Here is an 8,705-nt window from a genome sequence, read left to right on the forward strand (position 1 = left end):
CTTTTAGTACCAGATCTGTGTGCTAGGTACCCCAACAGAGGGGGGACCAAACATGGGGACGCTAAGGAACGCTTCTGTTGGTACCATCCACAACTTTTCACTGTGGAGAAAATGTGGGCGTGCAGCCTCGTTCTGTGGACGATAAACCAGGTGCAGATTTCCATCTGTGTCACCGCTGATGAGGAAATACTCCACGTGTATCTGTTGTGGTTAAACTCTTTACATTTGTAAAACCTGTCACGTTTATGTGAAATTAAAGTTTACAGAGTAGGTTATGTGTATCTGCAAATCATGCTGTGTCTTTGTGGATGTGACTTCACACAACACACACACACACATATATATAAAGACGTGTTTGTGAGTCATGCTACACATTTGTCGATCATCTTGTGTCGGTTACAAATAATTAAGTCCAATAAAAACGTCCATACTGTGTATAGAACTGGTTGGACATTTTTAGTTTGCACGTATTTGCGTCTCATGTCCACTTCCTGTGGAGACATCGGCTGCAGTCACAGACGGAGACGTCTGAAAGAACGGGCAGGAGGTGTCTATGTCTCGCCCAAGGACACGTGTCTCTTGCTGGGATCAAACCTGACACTGTCAGCGTGTGATGGTGGGAAGGACTCCAGAAAGGTCTCCCAGTAGAAGTCAGACATCATTATAAAAGTCATCCACCATCCCAACAAAGTGCCTTCACTAAAGAGCAGATTATCTCTGTGCCGGGTGATAGATGGAGTCTGTGGATGGATTTGAGCCTCGTACAGGAGGCCTCGGCTCGGCTGTCTATCGTATGGGCTCTTTCTGTCAGTGAAACTGTTCACTGTGGTACAGAGTGAAGTGCGGTAACGTCACAGCCTGGATGTAGTTTCTGTGGCTTTGTCTGGAGTGTCAGAAGATATCTGTGGTGATGTATGTTCACAGGTCATGACAACAGTAAAGACTTTTTTTGTAAAGACATTTTTTAGGGCTTATATTGCCTTTATGACAGCGCAGCTGGAGAGTGACAGGGAGAGGGGCAGATAGAGATGGAGGGAGATAGATGACTGCAGCAAAGTTTGCACGCTGTGAGCCGGAGGTCACCCCTACAACATTCAAACTTGGCTCCTCTTCCCTACACTGCATGCACGCACACTGAGAGACAGTACTGTTGTAGGGAGGCTACATTTAGAATAATGAAAAGGTCAATACTTTAGCTGCTGACACCTTCCTGTCCAACAGGAAACAGTCCAACTCACTCTGTCCTCCTGAGAGCAGAGCTTTTGTCTGGAATGCATTTTTAATTTCTCCGAGCTATTTGGGATCAGTACGACCTGACGAGTATAAAAAACTAATCATCGTCAACGATAATAAAATCCCAGTGTCTTCAGACGAGTACTTTCTGATTAACAGTGTCGTTTTTTGTTACTGTTGCTAAACTACAAACTTTATTAATCATAAATAAACAAGTTTCAACCATAGAATGTGATCAGTTTTTGTCTACTTTTGTATCAGGATCGGCTGCAGACTGACTCTGCAGAGATGGCTGCCATCTTGTTTTTACATGGATTTGTGTATTGTGCTCTTACTGCCACTAGATGGCACAAAAAAGTGTCCATGAATGAGGACAACAGGTCTGAGTTAAGCAGAGTGAAAGTGCAGGAAACCCAAAATGTGATGTCCTCATACAAGGACGCAGGGTCTCAGGAGGCTAGAGTCGGATCAAGCTTTGTCCGCTTGACGTTTCGCCTTCCTCTATCTGCATTCGCTTTCTCTTTGATGAGTGCTGCAGCTGCCTAAAGGGCAACGTCTGGGGCGGAATAATGAAGCCAACATGAAAGTCAGTCATTCCTGCTGGTTTATGATTTGTGAAGACAGAAAAACATGATAAACTCTGCAAGCCGTGATGAATGGGCCTCGGACAGGATGCCTGTACACGTGGCTGTGCATCAGACACTGCACGCATATAGTAAAAAGCTGTGCAGTATATGTGTAATATTTTAACATCTAAATCACTGTTATCAAGCTGCAGTTGCTTTTATTTTGAAAGCCAGTGACCCCGTGGTCACATTGGTCACCGACGTGGAGGACTCCAGCCATGACACTGTGCAGCCCGAGGATGAGGTGGCAGCCTACATGGAGTTCAAGACACCCAAGGAGGATCCTTTGGAGGTTTGATGGTGGTGGAAGGAGCATGCTAAAACCTTTATCCCGTCAAAATGCGACCATTTTGTGAACTAATAATATTTCCTTGTATCCCGGCGAGGCCTCTGCGCTGCCCCTGGTGCCCGGCCCCTAACAAAAGCTGTCAGTATAATCAAGCTCAGAGCAGCACCTTGATCAGACAGCCGTTCAGATAACTGCAGGGCTGCAGAGGAAACATGCTGCTGTGCAGTATTCAGGAGTGTACCACAAACCAACTTTTCCACTTGTTACCATCACAATATAACTGTCAGTCAACAATAAGAGAAGAGCTCTGGTGCAGCGTTTTAATAAAAGAGGCCAGTGATAACAGCAAATGGTCCTTGAGTGTCTCTGTAATGGTGAAACTGAGCACGAGGAGAACAGATATTATATCTGGCTGCTGGGAGATTCAATTTGGATTTGGAGGCAGACTGACTGATGTGTCCGACGCAGCGGTGATCAGTATCTGCACTGAGCTGAGTGAGAAGAAGTCGGGGAGATCAGGACGCACAGACAATACAGTCAGGTGAACATTTCTAGACTTAAACTGACTGAATTCTAGATAACTGAGTACAGCTGATTTTATTCATTGTTAAAGAGTTTATTCTGCTCACAGAAAATATGACGAACTGCCTCCATTAATGAGGCTATAAGAACATTTCCACATATCAGTATGTATCATGATGTTGTTAACTGACGGACATGAACTGTGTTACATGAAGAGATGCACTGAAGGATCGGCAGATCGATGGCTCTTTCTCGACTCTGTGGGTCGTGGTCCATGGCTGCTCTGAGCTGGCAGAGCGATTTTTCTGGTTAATTCCGGTAACAAATGGGACTCTGGCGTGCTAACTAGCTATGTGCTCCCATGTGGGCGACACCCCAGCATCTTAGAGGGACAAGTGACGTTCAGTCACACGAGATTGACCAATAACAGTCTGGTGATCGGACTTGACTGATTTTCAGCTTGATCGGCTGTGACCAGTGACCAGCTGGTCCGTCTCAGATGCAGACGATCCTGCGCCGATCAAACGTACACGCTTGAGCTACATGATGGTTCATGTCTCCTGCAGCACAGATGGAAGCGGTGCATTTCCACCAGATCTGGCGACAGACGGCAGAGTCCTGCACAGGTCCATTTTTAAAAACCTGCACCCGCCCATACCTGTAAAGCTCAGTACCAGAACTGACCTGTTACCTGTCGCTAAGTAAAAGCTGCACCCTTTAACACGCTCAGTGGCGGGATGGTGAAAACATTCAATCACTGCCAGGTTAGGAAACATGTTAGCATGCTCCTTCCACCACCATCAAACCTCCAAAGGATCTGAACTCCATGTAGGCTGCCACCTCATCCTTGGGCTGCACAGTTTCATGGCTGGAGTCCTCCACGTCGGTGACCAATGTGACCACCGGGTCAAAGGCCTCCACGTCGGTGACCAATGTGACCACCGGGTCAAAGGTCACACTGGTGTCACTGACTTTCAAAATAAAAGGAACTGTGAAGGGAATTTTCATTTTCATTTTTACTTTGTTTTATTCTGGAAAAATAAAAGATATATTTTAGTTCTCACCTGCTGCCCGCCTGCATGTGGTTCATTTTTACCTGTGAATTTATAAATATACATATTTTTACCCGTTGCACAGCTTCTCATGGATTACCTGACCTGGTGCAGGAAACAGTCTCTGGCTTTTATTTGATCTCTAGTGTTGGCACAAAATGTTGCCACCGTCACAATGAACGTCCGGCTGAACGCTGTTCAGACTTCAAATATTTGTGTTAAACAGCCGAATCTGATTGGACTGTGATACTTCTGAGCTGGGTGACGGTTATTGACGAGTTTAATGACCGAGTCGAGTGGTGGTTTGCTGGGACCATTAACAGCTCAGTGCTGGGTATTAGCCGCTGCTGCTGTGTTAGCTCGAGCTAACTGGGCAGACATTAAACTGGCTGCTGACCGAGTATCCAACCCGGTGCAGGACTCTATAAAGTACATGCTGCTAGGGCTGGGCGGTATGACAAAATTTTCATATCACGGTTTTAAGAAAAAATCATATCAGTTTCACGGTATTTTGCTCAGGTTCGGCCAACTTGACATGCTGCTGTGTTCTGCTATGGCCTATTCAAGTACCGGAATTTATTTACCTGACAACGCCTGAACACAACACACGCTCCGCTCCATTCATTTGGGCTCCACTGACTGTTCATTTGGGCTCCACTGACTGCGTACGGAAGCGACACGTAGAGAAGCCAGCGGGGTTGTTTACCTTTTGCCGAGCCGAGAGGCTGCATGTAGGCTGCATGAAATGTTAAAGCATTTTCCACCTAAGTTATTACATATATTTGAGTTATCTACAAGTTTACTGTACTGTTTGTCATCTACTCGCTTTCAAATGTACGCCACAGACATTTACACAATGTCACGGATAAACATGGGTAAATGCATGAAAAAAAATCATCACATATCACCTCTGATAATGGTTCATTCATTTAAAACCACATTGTGCTCGTTTAGCACACTATTTCATGTAGTTTTTATCTGCTGGAGGGTCGCGTAGGGGAGCGTAGCGCGACAAAAATAGAAGAGCCGTGTAAAATTGAGAGTTGTCGCGCGACAGACGGGGGTTGTAGCGCCGCTCCCGTTGCCGGTGGAGCCGCTGATTAACAGGGGGGCGAGCTGCTACGGGACTCGCGCTGCAGACGTGTCGCGCCGCTGACGTGCCCGGTGGAGCCCGGCCGTAACTGTCTCGTACTCGGGACGGGTCGTCTTCGGTCAGGAAAATGCAGTCCGAGCCGTGCTCTAGTGTGCTCACCTGTGTGTGTGTGTGTGTGTGTGTGTGTGTGTGTGGGTGGGTGTGTGTGTGTGTGCGCATTGGGGCGAAACTCCGCCGTGCGCGATACAGAGGGCAGAGGAGAATTGTAAACGGCGGTGCGCCGCTGCTAGCTGCATATAGGGGGAAACACTGCTCTTTTTGGTATGAGTTCTTCTGGGTCATCGTGTGCAGTTGCTTTGCTTTCAGGACTCTCTCCGGCAGCCATTCTGGCCTCTAAACTTTTCTATGCTCTCACTCTCACCCGCTCAAGCATGCCTGTGGTGTGCAGCGGTGAGATGGGTCCCCGCTGAAACACTTTCCTGCCGCGCACGTTCCGGATGTTGTTTGGGCTATTCACCTGTATTGCGGTATATGAAAAATTCATATCATAACGAAAATAAATACCGGTTTTCGGTACAAATTACATGCTGCTCATCTTTTTTCGGGTTACCAGTCGGGTTCCTGACTTGGTGCAGGCGCAGGGTGAGCAGTGGGGAGGACGTCACTGAGCACCCTTTGTGACTGAACTTTCATTGAAAACTGTTTGTTATTGTTCTTACGCTCCCAGTTTGGACAGGCAGGTTAGAACCGGCACGGTGAGGTCGGTTCCAAAAGTCACACAGTGACACAAACTAACTACGTGATGGAGGGCGGCAGCGAGTCCAGGCTGATCCAGAGAGTTAAACATGTTGAGCTCACGTCATCAGGGCGGTCTCACCAGGATACCTTATCGTTTAAACAAACCTGAGGACACAATAGATCTTAATAAAGTCTTTGCAGAACAAGGAAGACTAATTTATGTGATGGAACGTGTTTCCTGTGAGGCGGTGCTAAACAGTGTTGTGGCGCTGAGCTAGCTTCCTACATCAGTTCCTCCCAGCTGAGAGGACCTGAAAGAGTTTGTTGCAACTAGTGTTGTCACAATACCAAAATCTTTGTTTCGGTACTGATACCAATATGAATTTCGATACTTGTCGGTACTTTTCCTAAGGAAAAGTCCTTTTGGATACAAACCTTTAGAACAATAAATAGTAGGGGTGTAACGGTACCAAAAAATTATGGTTCGGTAAGTACCTTGATACGGACGTCACGGTTTGGTAACTCAAATGTTTCACCAAGTTTGTGTTGTCTCCCTTTGCGAGGCAGACTTTGTCTTGTCTTTTTTCACGTGCACCAGCTGCGAATGTTGATACAGGTGTTGTCATACACACCACTTGCACAATATGTGCTCCAATAGGAACAAGGAAGGCGTTTGTGTGCATAAATGAATTAAATAAATTAATGAATTGAATCAATTTAAAAAGTACCGGTATTTTCCAAATGCAGTATAGTACCGTTTGGAATACTCTAGTACCGCGGTACTGTTTTAGTACCGCGGTACTGTTTTAGTACCGGTATACCGTGCAACACTAGTTGTAACTGTCTGTTGTGAGTTTTCTCGTGGGAAAAATTAGCATGAACTAAATGATCTCCTAAATTTCACCCTGTTTGTGTACAAACAGCGCTGAGTCATTATAAATTTGGGATCGCTCAGGGTCTGATTTTAATATGTGCCACTGTTTCACACACGCTGACCTGACACGGCGACCCTGGGGAGAGCAGGTGGTTAAACATGGAGCTGAAAATTGTTTCTCTCTTTTCTGGCTCTTGCTGAACAAGTCAAGGCGAGATTTCTCCGGGGCTGAGTTATGTGATTGTTCCGCCCAGTCGAGGGGATATCCTCTGACAGGAAGTTTGGTTTTATATCCACTGCTTTTGCTACATAATTTTGTGTGGTCTGACATCATTTCCCCCCGGCCTCTAAAATATGGTCTTGCTTGTCTGGGTGGTTGGGATGTTAACTGGTGCCCATCTTCTCCTCCTTTTCCTTGATGTTCTCTCTGATGTTTACATCTGGAAACTCAACCAGCCGAGCCTGGTCTCACTCCGAAGTCGTCAGATCCGGCACTTGGGCAGTGACGTCATAAACCAATGAAAAAAGACGCCCTTTAATGTCAGCATGATACATGGCTGGTTGCCGTTATAGTTTAACAGTGCCATGTGGCGTTAGGGGGAAACGTAGAGGGACAAGGACAAAAGTTACGGCGGGACAAAAGTCCGATTGGGGCGGGTGGGAGGGGTGGATGGGTCCAACAAACATCGACTTTCACCTGAGAGAGCGGTGTTCACTTCCTGTAAGATTCTAAAGCCAAACCCTGTTCTTTTTTTCCTAAACCCAACTACACGCGTGTGTTTGAAGGAAGACAAACCTCAATTCATGGTGTTGTGCTTTTATTTTGAAAGAGACTGTATGCAAACTGTACATTTCCTGTGAAAACAGAAGTGTATTTTGAAAACAGACAATGCATGTAACAGGCTGAAGTTGACACGGCGTCCCAGAACGTCAACAACCAACACACCCAGGGTACCTTGGACGTCATATGTGGACGTGGAAAGTCCATGACCAAACATGGACATGTGACGAGGTCACAGTGAGGATGATGATGGTCCTGATGGTTGTTGTTACACTGGTCGGTACTTTCCTTTATTGTGCTTCTCTTCTCTCATCTGTCCTCTATTGATTCTCTCTTTTACTTAATCACACACACACACACACACACACACACACACACACACACAGAGTGTCCCCATCTCTCCCTGTTTCTGTCCTCCTCCCTCACTCCTATATTGAAATGGTGTCACGGCTCATCGCAGAGTGGAAAAACAAAATTCTATTCATGTTGGATCTATTTTTACTGTTCATAGAAAGCCACCTATCTGAGCAGCTCTTTTTAATTCAGAATGCAAATGCTTCATTTTTATGTGAATGGATCTGCCTGTGCTGTGCTAATAATTTTGGAGACATCATTTCCAGTCTTCTCAGAGCCTCCAAGTAAAGGTCTGAGGAAGAAATGAAATCTACCGGTGGTGACGAAGAACAGAGTAACACTGATTGGATTCTGCTGACAGGTTGAAGTGTGCGTGATGGGACTATTCCTGGCGTGGCAGATTAGACTAAAACCAGACCTTTATCTCAGAGCCATCTCCCACAGACGGAGAGAGGTCTGTGGTGTTTTCTCATTTCTCTTTGGCTCTAAGCCTCAGATGCCTGCAGGCATTTCAGCAGATAAACTTTGGCCTTGGCTCTGACCTCTGTCCTTCTCCCACGTCGGCATTAAGCTCCCCTCCTCCATCAGCTTTGGAGCGTAAAGTGCCGGGATCAGTTTTTATCACATCGTGTGTTTCTGCTCACGGCAGTGGTCAGCTTTGTTAAGATTTGCTGCCCTGCCACAACAGCTACGGCCCTCCTGGCAGTGGTAATGGTCATTCTTCCTGACGTACGGTCCCACAGCAGCAGAGAAGTGCTGATTTACTGTGGACTCTGGTGGTGAGTTTATTGTCTGGCCTTCAGAAATGCATATGTCACCAAGGTTCTGACCCTGAACTTGGACAAAAGCAGACGCACTAGTTTTTACTTCAGCAGGGATTCAGAACATTTGGAGAAAAACTGTGATTCAGAGATCAGCTGACATCATGAGAAGTGACACAGGACAAAAATCTGCACCTGCCCGTACCATAAAGCTCCGTACCAGAACCGACCAGTTACCTGTGACCATCCCCCATGATCAAACCCCCCCAGGCTCCAGTCCCTCACATGAAGCTGGTTCTCCGTTCTTGAATTGGACGTCTCTTTGACTGGATGGTGAAAACATTCAATCACTGCCAGGTTAGGAAACATGTTAGCATGCTCC

The 8,705-nt window shown here is 46.4% G+C and overlaps 1 protein-coding gene across 1 annotated transcript in view; it reads left to right on the forward strand.

Annotated features, from left to right (window-relative positions):
• Window positions 1-8,705, forward strand: part of gabbr1b (gamma-aminobutyric acid (GABA) B receptor, 1b) — a 208,197-nt gene that overhangs the window by 1,941 nt on the left and 197,551 nt on the right. The gene's annotated exons all lie outside the window — the stretch shown is intronic.

The sequence above is a fragment of the Epinephelus moara genome, chromosome 22 (assembly GCF_006386435.1).
Source record: "Epinephelus moara isolate mb chromosome 22, YSFRI_EMoa_1.0, whole genome shotgun sequence".
Lineage (NCBI taxonomy): Eukaryota > Metazoa > Chordata > Actinopteri > Perciformes > Serranidae > Epinephelus > Epinephelus moara.